The sequence below is a fragment of the Haematobia irritans genome, chromosome 4 (assembly GCF_050003625.1).
Source record: "Haematobia irritans isolate KBUSLIRL chromosome 4, ASM5000362v1, whole genome shotgun sequence".
In the NCBI taxonomy this organism is placed as follows: Eukaryota; Metazoa; Arthropoda; class Insecta; order Diptera; family Muscidae; genus Haematobia; species Haematobia irritans.
This window is the reverse complement of record NC_134400.1, coordinates 20,057,457-20,072,652: the sequence shown is the minus strand read 5'-3', so window position 1 is coordinate 20,072,652 and position 15,196 is coordinate 20,057,457. Positions and strand designations below refer to the sequence as shown.

Genomic DNA, 15,196 nt, shown 5'->3' with positions numbered 1-15,196 from the left:
AAACAAAAATGTAAAGTCTAAATACATAAATAAGTTTCATACATATAGCGATGCCTTAGCGATAAGACATGGAATTAACAATATGCATAATATTGTTAACATTAGGGTGAGTTAAAAACAAAAGAACCAAAAATAGCAAATTGGATAGCAGCAAAAACGAAGTAAATTTTTCAAAAGAAATTTTTCAAATGCTCCAGAATGCTAGTTTATAAATTTACTCAGTCAGACTAAGACATTTTTCTACAATTGTGAAATCATTTTGTGAGGAATTTTTAATTGTTAAATTATTATTGATTTTCTAAAGCGGAGCCTTATTTTTATAAAAATTTGTCAAAAATGTTTTGGGGAGTTTTTTGAGGAATTTTAATTTATATTGGTAATTTTTGGGGACGAAAGCGTCCCAATTTGGGGACAAGAGCCAGTAAAAAACTGGCAACACTGTATCCATGTGGCCAGGCAATGCAACAATGCCTAGTGTTGAGATAAAAAAATTCGCTAACAATGGCAACACTATCCCATTTTCCACCAAGACAGTGTTGCTAGTATTTTTCGGGCTCTTGTCCCCAAAGTGAGACGGTTTAATCCACAAAAATCCTTAATTTAAATTAAAATTCCTCACGAATAATTCTGGTTTCCAGAATTTTTCTGATTCTTTTCCCCAAATTGAGACACTTTTGTTCCCAAAATCCTTCATTTAAATTAAAATTCCTCACGAATTTTAATTTAAATTAAATACTGAAGTAATAAAATTGGGTTTTTGGCACGGTTGCCACTCGAGCCAAAAATAGTCTAATTTGGAGAAAATTTACCAAACAAAAAAAATTTTTTTTGTCAAAATTTGATTTCTATTGAAAATTTTGTCAAAATTTTATTTCTATTGAAAATTTTGTCAAAATTTTATTTCTATTGAAAATTTTGTCAAAATTTTATTTCTATTGAAAATTTTGTTAAAATTTTATATCTATTGAAAATTTTGTCAAAATTTTATTTCTATAGAAAATTTTGTCAAAATTGTTTTTCTATAGAAAGTATTGTCAAAATTTTATTTCTATAGAAATTGCAATTAGACAACGTTGTGTACGAACTAACATGCAATGGAAACGAAAGGGAGACATGCAACATGCACTCTGTGGGTACAACAAGAAGACAATTGAAAATACGAATGGCAGAACATGAAGCCGACATCAACAAACATAGAGAAAGCACAGCTTTAGCACAACACATAAAAGAGAGTGGCCATAGCATAGACTTCAAAGCTGTTAAAATTCTCGACAGAGAGAGAAATGAGAACAAACGTTATACACTGGAGAGCCTACGCATTCAACAGAGAATAGAGACGTCAATGAACACTAAGGAAGACAAAGATAACACCAACTTACAGTATTCCATTGCAATAATTTAAAGAGTAAACATACATAGTTCTGTGATATAGATTTAAAGTTTTGCTGCAATATTTACATTTTATTTATTTATTTAGTTATTATTATTGTTTGTGATGTCCAGTTTTAATAATTTATAAATGAAACAAATGTAAAACAATTGTAAGTAAGAACTAAAATCCACAATTACTGAAATCTAAATAGAATTTTCCTCTACAGATATTTCAAATAAAAAATTCTCTGGAAAAGGTCGGAAAAAAGCCGACGAAACGTCGAGAAAAAAGATGAAATAAACTTGTTTTATTTGCATTTAAATATATTGACCAAAACAGCCCATTAAAATAAACAAAAATCTATTAAAACTAAGTGGTCATAAAAAGAAAAAGAAATTTTTGTCAAAATTTTATTTCTATAGAAAATTTTGTCAAAATTTTATTTTTATAGAAAATTTTGTCAAAATTTTATTGCTATAGAAAGTTTTTTTTCTACACCGAAAAAACTGAACTGTTTTATAGGAAGAATGAACTACCACGCACGAAAATTGAACTAAATTTTACTACACATTTTGAGATTTCCACAAAGTGATGTTAAAACCAGGAAATTTTATTGCCCTGTTGTACTTTTTAACTGCAGTTCAAGAAATTCTGATAGAAGAAAAAGTTAACTAAAAGTAAAGAAGAAAATCATTGGGTCCAAATCAAGACCATTTTAACCATACAGTAGTTCATTCTTTGGGAATCGTACGAAAATTTTCATTTGTTTTAGTTCACATTGAACTTTATACTCACGTTTAGTTCATAACACTTTTGAGACATACTTAAAAAAAGTAAGATTTCATTAAGCTGTGGAAAATTTCGATAAAAATAATAAAATTTAACTACAAGCAAATAAACTTTTTCCAATAAAAATAAGTTAAATTTAGCGTTAGTTTAACTAAGGAAATTTTTTGGTGTATAGAAATTTTTGTCAAATTTTTATTTCTATTACACTTTTGTCGATATTTATATAGAAGATTTTGTCAAAAATTTATTTCTATAGAAAATTTTGTCAAAATTTTATTTCTATAGAAAATTTTGTCAAAATTTTATTTCTATTGAAAATTTTGTCAAAATTTTATTTCTATTGAAATTTTTTTCTACATTTTATTTCTAAAGAAAATTTTGTCAAAACTTTATTTCTGTAGAAAGTTTTGTCAAAATTTTATTTCTATAGAAATTTTTCAAAATTTTATTTCTATAGAAAATTTTGTCAAAATTTTAGTTCTATAGAGAATTTTGTCAAAATTATATTTCTTTAGAAAGTTTTGTCAAAATGTTATTTCTATAGAAATTTTTGTCAAATTTTTATTTCTATTAAACATTTGTCGATATTTCCATAGACAATTTTGTCAAAATTGTATTTCGTTTTGTTATTGTTGGTTTTGTTCTTTAGTCATTGTTGTTGTTTTTTTGATTTCAGCTTAAAACGTGCGTCCATCCAACCATCGTGCAGTCTATAGGGCTTTGCCCAAATAAATTTGACGAACATTCTTTTCCTCTGGTGGTTAAGCTACATTTGTAGTTTAGTCGATGCATGATTTTAAGCTGAAATCAAAAAAACAACAACAAAATTTTATTTTATAGAAAGTTTTGTCAAAATTTTATTTCTATAGAAATTTTTGTCAAAATTTTATTTCTATTAAACTTTTGTCGATATTTCTATAGAAAATTTGTCAAAATCTTATATAGAAAATTTTGTCAAAATTTTATATCTATAGAAAATTTTGTCAAATTTTTATTTCTATAGAAAATTTTGTCAAAATTTTATTTCTATAGAAATTTTTGTCAAAATTTTATTTCTATTAAACTTTTGTCGATATTTCTATAGAAAATTTTGTCAAAATCTTATTTATATAGAAAATTTTGTCAAAATTTTATATCTATAGAAAATTTTGTCAAAATTTTATTTCTATAGAAAATTTTGTCAAAATTTTATTTCTATAGAAAATTTTGTCAAAATTTTATTTCTATAGAAAATTTTGTCAAAATTTTATTTCTATCGAAAAATTTGTCAAAATTTTATTTCTATAGAAAATTTTGTCAAAATTTTACTTTCATAGCAAATTTTGTCAAAATTTTATTTCTATAGAAAATTTTGTCAAAATTTTATTTCTATAGAAAATTTTGTCAAAATTTTATTTCTATAGAATATTGTGTCAAAATTTTATTTCTATTGAAAATTTTGTCAAAATTTTATTTTTATAGAAAAATTTGTCAAAATTTTATTTCTATAGAAAATTTTGTCAAAATTTTATTTCTATTAAACTTTTGTCGATATTTCTATAGAAAATGTTGTCAAAATTTTATTTCTATAGAAAATTTTGTCAAAATTTTATTTCTATAGAAAATTTTGTAAATTTTATTCCTATAGAAAATTTTGTCAAAATTTTATTTCTATAGAAAATTTTGCCAAAATTTTATTTCTATAGAAAATTTTGTCAAAATGTTATTCCTATAGAAAATTTTGTCAAAATTTTATTTCTATAGAAAATTTTGTCACAATTTTATTTCTATAGAAAATTTTGCCAAAATTTTATTTCTATAGAAAGTTTTGTCAATTTTATTTCTATAGAAATTTTTGTCAAAATTTTGTTTCTATTAAACTTTTGTCGATATTTCTATAGAAAATTTTATTTATATAGAACATTTTGTCAACATTTTATTTCTATAGAAAATTTTGTCATAATTTTATTTCTATGAAAATTTTGTCAAAATTTTATTTCTATAGAAAATTTTGTCAAAATTTTATTTCTGTTGGAAATTTTGCCAAAATTTTACAACGGTATTCCGTCGCGCTTCCCATAAGAAATTCCAGTGTTCGCCAATCGCTGTAATTATATTCGAACGCCAAAGTGCAAATTTCTATTTGTGGTGAAACAGCGAATTAATTGTTATTCGAATGACCTCTAACCAATTCATAACTCAGTAGTAAAATGACAAAAATCTATTGAAAATGATTATTGCGTATAGAAATGCAACAACAATGTTATCATAAATGATATTGTAGATACATATATCAATAACAAAACAATTTCCAACTAATAATTCAAATACAACAATGATGATAATTGGATGCCAATGAAGAAAATAAAAAAAATAACACTGTACATTGTGGTTATCAGAGGCGGTTGTGTTGTAGTAGATCGCCACTTGTAATTGGTTTCGATTTCTTCTCAGGCTGCTGAAATTTTGTATTAGTTTTGTTTGTATGATATCAATTATAAAACATGAATTGCCATAACAAATCAATGGTGGATAGATTTTACATTTCTATGAATGGATGTGTGACAAAAAGTAATAGGAATGTTTGGTTTTTGTGTTGTTTGATTTCAATGCAGTTAAAATTGAGAGGGTTTGTCGCTTTAAACTGTGATGGCATATCGGATATAATTATGGTACTAATTTAAGGGCCAAAGTTCCTGAGCTTAAAACTCTCATATTTTTGGAGATCATTTCTCAAAGTCTAAACTTATCAATGATTTATGGTTGATTTTCCTGGGGAAGTAACCTTAACAAGGATGATAAATAGGATTCTTGTGATTATACTGAATCACCTTCCAAAAAGTACTTTTTTAAGTCGAAATTTACTTTTTTCATTTTGGTGAAGGCCTTCCTTTTTGATTATGAAAGGGATCCGCCTTGATAAAACGGTTGCATTATCAATTGCTGGGTTGCATTATAGGAAAACCAAACTTTATGGTTGATTTCCTGGAACAGTATCCGCAACAGAGATGATAAATAGGATTCTTGAAATTGTACTGCATCAGCTTCGAAAAAATAATTTTTTAAGTCACAGGGTACTTTTTCATTTTAGTGAAAACCTTTTCCTTATTTTCGTATGAAAGGGATCCGCCATGATAAACCGTTGTTCCAATTGCTATACAGTTAACCACGTCTTAACTTAACAATCCTTTATGATGATAAATAGAATTCTTGAAATTATACGGAATCATCTTCGAGAAAGTATATGTTTCTTTTTTCAATCAAAACGTACTTCTTCATTTTGGTGAATGACTTTTCCTTTTTGGCCTATGAAAGGGATCCGCCATGATAAAACGCTTGCATGGTCGGTTGCTATACAGTTTGTCATATTTTGATTGGGGTACTTCTAGAAGTGAAGCTTGGAACCAAAGTCTTAGGAATCGAATTGATCCATTGTGATGCCTTGAAGTAATATTCTTAACTTCTTCTTCGTGAGGTGATCTCCTACAAAGTTGCTCAAGAACTTCCATTTATCCGTCTGCCCTGATGAAGGCGCGTATTCCTTAACCTAGACTCCCGCAAATCGGTAAAATACTGAATGAAAGAAAAACGAGTCCTGTATATGGTTTCTTCTAAAGTATAGTGCTGGACACTGGCACAGGAAGTGGTGCTAGTCTTCCGTAACTTCCTGGTCCTGACACCATCTGCAAATGTCATCATTTTTAGGGCATATTCATACCAATTCCTATCGACAAGCGCCATATTGAGTAGAGCTTGACCGAAGCATCGGCTTCGGCATTCGGCCAAAAATCGATAATCGGCCCCGAATAGGCCTTCGGCGTCAAGAGATCGATTAATCGAAGCCGAAGCTTTTTGAATAATTTATTTGATATTGAATTGTCCATGTATTGAATTTTTCTCAAAACACTCTGTTTTGTCATTGGACTGGATTGAAATACCTGCACTGGACTGAAATACCTTTTATTGTTGTATTTATGAATTTATTGAAAAAATATTGTAATATTGAACAAAAACACACCAAATTTCTTTAATTAAAAATGTGAGGAAAATAATCGGCTTCGGCCGATTGTTGCTTATTTTTCCGAACGTCGGCTTCGGCTTCGGGCAAAAAAACCCGCTTCGGTCGAGCTCTAATACTGAGCCAGCACATCGGCTTCTTCAATTTCCATTATTCCACAGTGTCCAGGTACTCAGCACAGAGTTAGGTTAGGTGGGACCCGATATTTCAGGCTCACTTAGACTATGCAGTCCATTGTGATGCCACAGTGGTGAATTTCTCTTCTAATCACTGAGTGCTGCCATGTTCCATGTTAAGGTCAATGACAACGGACCTCCTTTTTATAACCGAGTCCGAATGGCGCTTCCCATTACTGTGAAACCACTTAGAGAAGCTTTGACACACTCAGAAATTTCACCAGCATTACTGAGATGGGATAATCCACCGCTGAAACTTTTGGTGTTCGATCGAAGCAGGAGTCTTTGTATGCAATGCGGGCATGCTAACCATTGCACCACGGTGGCTCCCACAGAGTTATATTATGCTGCTCGGTGAGAACCTTCAGCTCTCTACGGCAGTGGCTGCATTGTCCAAGGCCTTTTTAGCTGCTTGGCTTTCGACGAAGAAGCTGATATCGCTTCTGAATCAACAGCGACTCACCTAACCTAGTACACTGCAATAAATGACGCTACCAGTTCCTTTATCCATTTTAAATGCATCGTTTTACAAATTCAGAGTTCCGAAATGTATCTTCCTTTCTTCCCACTCTTATCATCCTTGATATAATATATATTGGCTTATCGAGACTAACATGCTCAGTCACCATATAATCCCTCTCTCTATATAACGCTTGGGAAGAAGTTATGTATGTCTGTATGTGCAAATGTAGTGGGCAGACTCCTATCAGTACCTCTAGACCGGCAGGGATTGTCCACCCAACGTAGCAGCCATATGTAGCCATTGGTCTCATAACCACAGTATAAAACCAATTAAAAACGGAACTTAGCATTACCCGACTAATTTTTTACAAGAGTACAATGCCGCATAGGTATTCTTTATGCGGTCTGCGGTATATTCCATCCAATTCAGTTTAGAGTGTAAGTGAACTGAACTGATTTCGAGGGACTCAACTTCGTCGCTTGAAATTTGGAGCTTGTATCCAAAGATTTTTCTTCTTCTCGTGAAGAGTACCAGCTCTGTTTTTCCAGAGTTAACACCCAATATCACATCCTCCGGTCCAGTGCAAAATATACTGTAAAGCCTCACTCAGGATCAGTGCTGCCGCTACTACTTCAATCGAAGTATTTTACTTCATTTTCACAAAATTTACTTCGTCACTCCTTCTTTCAAAAATCTGCTTCACTTTTTGTTCTGCTTCAAATTTTTAAATTTTTCCCCATATTACCTAATTGTTTTTCCTATTCCTTTAATTACGATGAACATAGCGGTTTTAATCATTGAATTATTAACCGATGTGGACCAATTTTTGCATAGTTGTTAGATACCATATTTACACCATGTACCAAATTTCAGCTGGATCGTCCCCGCAAGCCAAATTTGGGGATCCGTTTATATGTGGGCTATACGTAAAAGTGGACAGATATGGCCCATTTGCAATACCATCCGACCTACATCAATAACAACTACTTGTGCCAAGTTTCAAGTCGATAGCTTCTTTCGTTCGGAAGTTAGCGTTTTTCAACAGACGGACGGACAGACGGACATGCTCAGATCGACTCAGAATTTCACCACGACCCAGAATATATATACTTTATGGGGTCTTAGAGCAATGTTTCGATGTGTTACAAACGGAATGACAAAGTTAATATACCCCCCATCCTATGGTGGAGGGTATAATAAAATGAATTCTATTGTTTGTTTTCAGAAATGTATGCTACTTCAATTTTATTCAATCTACTCCACTTTTTTTCAAAATCTACTTCACTCAATTTGTCACTAGCGGCAGCACTGCTCAGGATCTCACATCTGAGATCATAGGCAGAAATTTTCCCGATACAAATATTACGGTACCATACGCGTACTCCGCTACAAAGGAAAGTTAAAATGGATTTATGGACATTCAAGACTACGGCCACTCAGCTGATGATAGTCATGTCTAGTAATGCATGACTTATGGCGTTTTCTTTTCTTGTACATTTTTTCACCCTTGGTCTTGATTATAACACTTTTAGTTTTTTTTTTTCTTTTTTTTCACATATTTTTGTATGTTTGATTTTTTGTATAAAAATTGGTGCCGGCCGGAAAACAAAAATACTAAATCGCTCAAAGGCATTTCAAGGTTCACAGTTCACTTCAAAAAGTACTAAAAACACGACAAACGTATCAACTTTCTCAACCCTAATGAACACACATTGATCATTTACCAAGAGAGGAAGCCAGAGAGAGAGAGAGAGAGAGAGAGCAAGACTAGTAAGAGTTTTCTATTAAATGCTCACTTCATTGCTTTGACAACGTGCTCGTGCCATTATCACACCCCTGGCTATTTACTATGAAAATGGACAGACGAATGAAGACAATAGAACAAATCGTCAGAAAAAGGGGTCAATACTACTCGGGAACCAGATTTTTTTTATCTATTCGTAAGAACGAGCATTTGCACATATTGATTCCGTTGAACATAATGAAAGGCGCGTGACACAGCTCACAGCTACTTAACATGGAAGTAAAAGTATACGAAAAAAATCAATGGCGACTTTCAATTGTTTTTCTGTTATTGTAGCATTTTTTGTTTTTGGATTTTCAATATGCACCCATGTTTGGCTAAAATTATAAAATTCTATATTTTTTTCTGGTAAATTGGTTGATGCATTGTTTTTTTATGAAGATTTATTTCATTTATATGAGACACTATTGCCTATTGTTTTCCCCCTTTTGCATTAAGATCAAGTGATATGGAATTTCACCAACAATTTTTTTCTGTTGACCATCGATGTAATGCATAATGCTGATAACTATGAGGAAATAGGAAAATTTACCGTTTGAGTAAGAGGAACAGGGTTGCCGTAGTGCCATTTTCGTAGCAAATTTGTGACTTTTTTCGTGCAACAAAAAATGCATTATATGCGTTATCTTTTAGATTCTGGTGACACGTTTAATGGTCATTTGTGTAAATTTTAATCTCTTTATTTATTACAGGACCCACTTATACAGGGTGTCTGATATGTAATGCAACAGAGTAAAGCGCTATATTTTCCCCGTTTTTTTTTAACTTTAGCATTTCCGCCATCGGAGAAAACTTCACTTCACAGTTTCGTTCTCTTGTATTTTCCTATTATCTGATCATTGATAAACTGAGATTTTAGTTAAAACGATGTTAAAAATAATTGTTCATCGTAAGCATACCAAAACGGTTTAGTACACTATACAATTATTATTTGCGTGATTCCATTTTTTTTTTAAATTCATAAAATATTAGCATTTGTAAGTGTTGTTAATCATAAACATTTTAAGGCTGAGTGCAATAATTGATTATAAAAACCAATTATTAATGAAAACAAGTCTATTTGGATAAAAATGTTAACAACTTATATTTTTGAAGTTTGCATGTTTAAATTATTATTTTAATCATTTTTTTATTTTCATTTTAGATTAACCTATAATTAGCAAAATTAAACATGGAGATGTAAGTATTATGTTATTATTATCATTACAAAAAAAAATTATAACTTTTTTGGAATATTTATTTGCAATAAACATGCTTCAGTATAATATATAATATAATATAATATAATATATAATATAATATAATATAATATAATATAATATAATATAATATAATATAATATAATATAATATAATATAATATAATATAATATAATATAATATAATATAATATAATATAATATAATATAATATAATATAATATAATATAATATAATATAATATAATATATAATATAATATAATATAATATAATATAATATAATATAATATAATATAATATAATATAATATATAATATAATATAATATAATATAATATAATATAATATAATATAATATAATATAATATAATATAATATAATATAATATATAATATAATATAATATAATATAATATAATATAATATAATATAATATATAATATAATATAATATAATATAATATAATATAATATAATATAATATAATATAATATAATATAATATAATATAATATAATATAATATAATATAATATAATATAATATATAATATAATATAATATAATATAATATAATATAATATATAATATAATATAATATAATATAATATAATATAATATAATATAATATAATATAATATAATATAATATAATATAATATAATATAATATAATATAATATAATATAATATATAATATAATATAATATAATATAATATAATATAATATAATATAATATAATATAATATAATATAATATAATATAATATAATATAATATAATATAATATAATATAATATAATATAATATAATATAATATAATATAATATAATATAATATAATATAATATAATATAATATAATATAATATAATATAATATAATATAATATAATATAATATATATAATATAATATAATATAATATAATATAATATAATATAATATAATATAATATAATATAATATAATATAATATAATATAATATAATATAATATAATATAATATAATATAATATAATATAATATAATATAATATAATATAATATAATATAATATAATATAATATAATATAATATAATATAATATAATATAATATAATATAATATAATATAATATAATATAATATAATATAATATAATATAATATAATATAATATAATATAATATAATATAATATAATATAATATAATATAATATAATATAATATAATATAATATAATATAATATAATATAATATAATATAATATAATATAATATAATATAATATAATATAATATAATATAATATAATATAATATAATATAATATAATATAATATAATATAATATAATATAATATAATATAATATAATATAATATAATATAATATAATATAATATAATATAATATAATATAATATAATATAATATAATATAATATAATATAATATAATATAATATAATATAATATAATATAATATAATATAATATAATATAATATAATATAATATAATATAATATAATATAATATATAATATAATATAATATAATATAATATAATATAATATAATATAATATAATATAATATAATATAATATAATATAATATAATATAATATAATATAATATAATATAATATAATATAATATAATATAATATAATATAATATAATATAATATAATATAATATAATATAATATAATATAATATAATATAATATAATATAATATAATATAATATAATATAATATAATATAATATAATATAATATAATATAATATAATATAATATAATATAATATAATATAATATAATATAATATAATATAATATAATATAATAAATATAATATAATATAATATATAATATAATATAATATAATATAATATAATATAATATAATATAATATAATATAATATAATATAATATAATATAATATAATATAATATAATATAATATAATATAATATAATATAATATAATATAATATAATATAATATAATATAATATAATATAATATAATATAATATAATATAATATAATATAATATAATATAATATAATATAATATAATATAATATAATATAATATAATATAATATAATATAATATAATATAATATAATATAATATAATATAATATAATATAATATAATATAATATAATATAATATAATATAATATAATATAATATAATATAATATAATATAAATATAATATAATATAATATAATATAATATAATATAATATAATATAATATAATATAATATAATATAATATAATATAATATAATATAATATAATATAATATAATATAATATAATATAATATAATATAATATAATATAATATAATATAATATAATATAATATAATATAATATAATATAATATAATATAATATAATATAATATAATATAATATAATATAATATAATATAATATAATATAATATAATATAATATAATATAATATAATATAATATAATATAATATAATATAATATAATATAATATAATATAATATAATATAATATAATATAATATAATATAATATAATATAATATAATATAATATAATATAATATAATATAATATAATATAATATAATATAATATAATATAATATAATATAATATAATATAATATAATAATATAATATAATATAATATAATATAATATAATATAATATAATATAATATAATATAATATAATATAATATAATATAATATAATATAATATAATATAATATAATATAATATAATATAATATAATATAATATAATATAATATAATATAATATAATATAATATAATATAATATAATATAATATAATATAATATAATATAATATAATATAATATAATATAATATATAATATAATATAATATAATATAATATAATATAATATAATATAATATAATATAATATAATATAATATAATATAATATAATATAATATAATATAATATAATATAATATAATATATATAATATAATATAATATAATATAATATAATATAATATAATATAATATAATATAATATAATATAATATAATATAATATAATATAATATAATATAATATAATATAATATAATATAATATAATATAATATAATATATATAATATAATATAATATAATATAATATAATATAATATAATATAATATAATATAATATAATATAATATAATATAATATAATATAATATAATATAATATAATATAATATAATATAATATAATATAATATAATATAATATAATATAATATAATATAATATAATATAATATAATATAATATAATATAATATAATATAATATAATATAATATAATATAATATAATATAATATAATATAATATAATATAATATAATATAATATAATATAATATAATATAATATAATATAATATAATATAATATAATATAATATAATATAATATAATATAATATAATATAATATAATATAATATAATATAATATAATATAATATAATATAATATAATATAATATAATATATATATATAATATAATATAATATAATATAATATAATATAATATAATATAATATAATATAATATAATATAATATAATATAATATAATATAATATAATATAATATAATATAATATAATATAATATAATATAATATAATATAATATAATATAATATAATATAATATAATATAATATAATAATATAATATAATATAATATAATATAATATAATATAATATAATATAATATAATATAATATAATATAATATAATATAATATAATATAATATAATATAATATAATATAATATAATATAATATAATATAATATAATATAATATAATATAATATAATATAATATAATATAATATAATATAATATAATATAATATAATATAATATAATATAATATAATATAATATAATATAATATAATATAATATAATATAATATAATATAATATAATATAATATAATATAATATAATATAATATAATATAATATAATATAATATAATATAATATAATATAATATAATATAATATAATATAATATAATATAATATAATATATATAATATAATATAATATAATATAATATAATATAATATAATATAATATAATATAATATAATATTAATATAATATAATATAATATAATATAATATAATATAATATAATATAATATAATATAATATAATATAATATAATATAATATAATATAATATAATATAATATAATATAATATAATATATATAATATAATATAATATAATATAATATAATATAATATAATATAATATAATATAATATAATATAATATAATATAATATAATATAATATAATATAATATAATATAATATAATATAATATAATATAATATAATATAATATAATATAATATAATATAATATAATATAATATAATATAATATAATATAATATAATATAATATAATATAATATAATATAATATAATATAATATAAATAATATAATATAATATAATATAATATAATATAATATAATATAATATAATATAATATAATATAATATAATATAATATAATATAATATAATATAATATAATATAATATAATATAATATAATATAATATAATATAATATAATATAATATAATATAATATAATATAATATAATATAATATAATATAATATAATATAATATAATATAATATAATATAATATAATATAATATAATATAATATAATATAATATAATATAATATAATATATATAATATAATATAATATAATATAATATAATATAATATAATATAATATAATATAATATAATATAATATAATATAATATAATATAATATAATATAATATAATATAATATAATATAATATAATATAATATAATATAATATAATATAATATAATATAATATAATATAATATAATATAATATAATATAATATAATATAATATAATATAATATAATATAATTATAATATAATATAATATAATATAATATAATATAATATAATATAATATAATATAATATAATATAATATAATATAATATAATATAATATAATATAATATAATATAATATAATATAATATAATATAATATAATATAATATAATATAATATAATATAATATAATATAATATAATATAATATAATATAATATAATATAATATAATATAATATAATATAATATAATATAATATAATATAATATAATATAATATAATATAATATATATAATATAATATAATATAATATAATATAATATAATATAATATAATATAATATAATATAATATAATATATATAATATAATATAATATAATATAATATAATATAATATAATATAATATAATATAATATAATATAATATAATATAATATAATATAATATAATATAATATAATATAATATAATATAATATAATATAATATAATATAATATAATATAATATAATATAATATAATATAATATAATATAATATA

General features: G+C 19.9%; 1 protein-coding gene across 1 annotated transcript in view; it reads left to right on the top strand.

Moving 5' to 3' along the window:
• The window catches only part of Indy (tricarboxylate transporter protein I'm not dead yet), a 60,024-nt gene that overhangs the window by 29,575 nt on the left and 15,253 nt on the right, over positions 1-15,196 (top strand). The window contains exon 2 of the mRNA XM_075308469.1: positions 9,746-9,780. The gene's annotated coding sequence lies outside the window, so the exon portion shown is untranslated. The remainder of the gene's footprint in view (positions 1-9,745; positions 9,781-15,196) is intronic.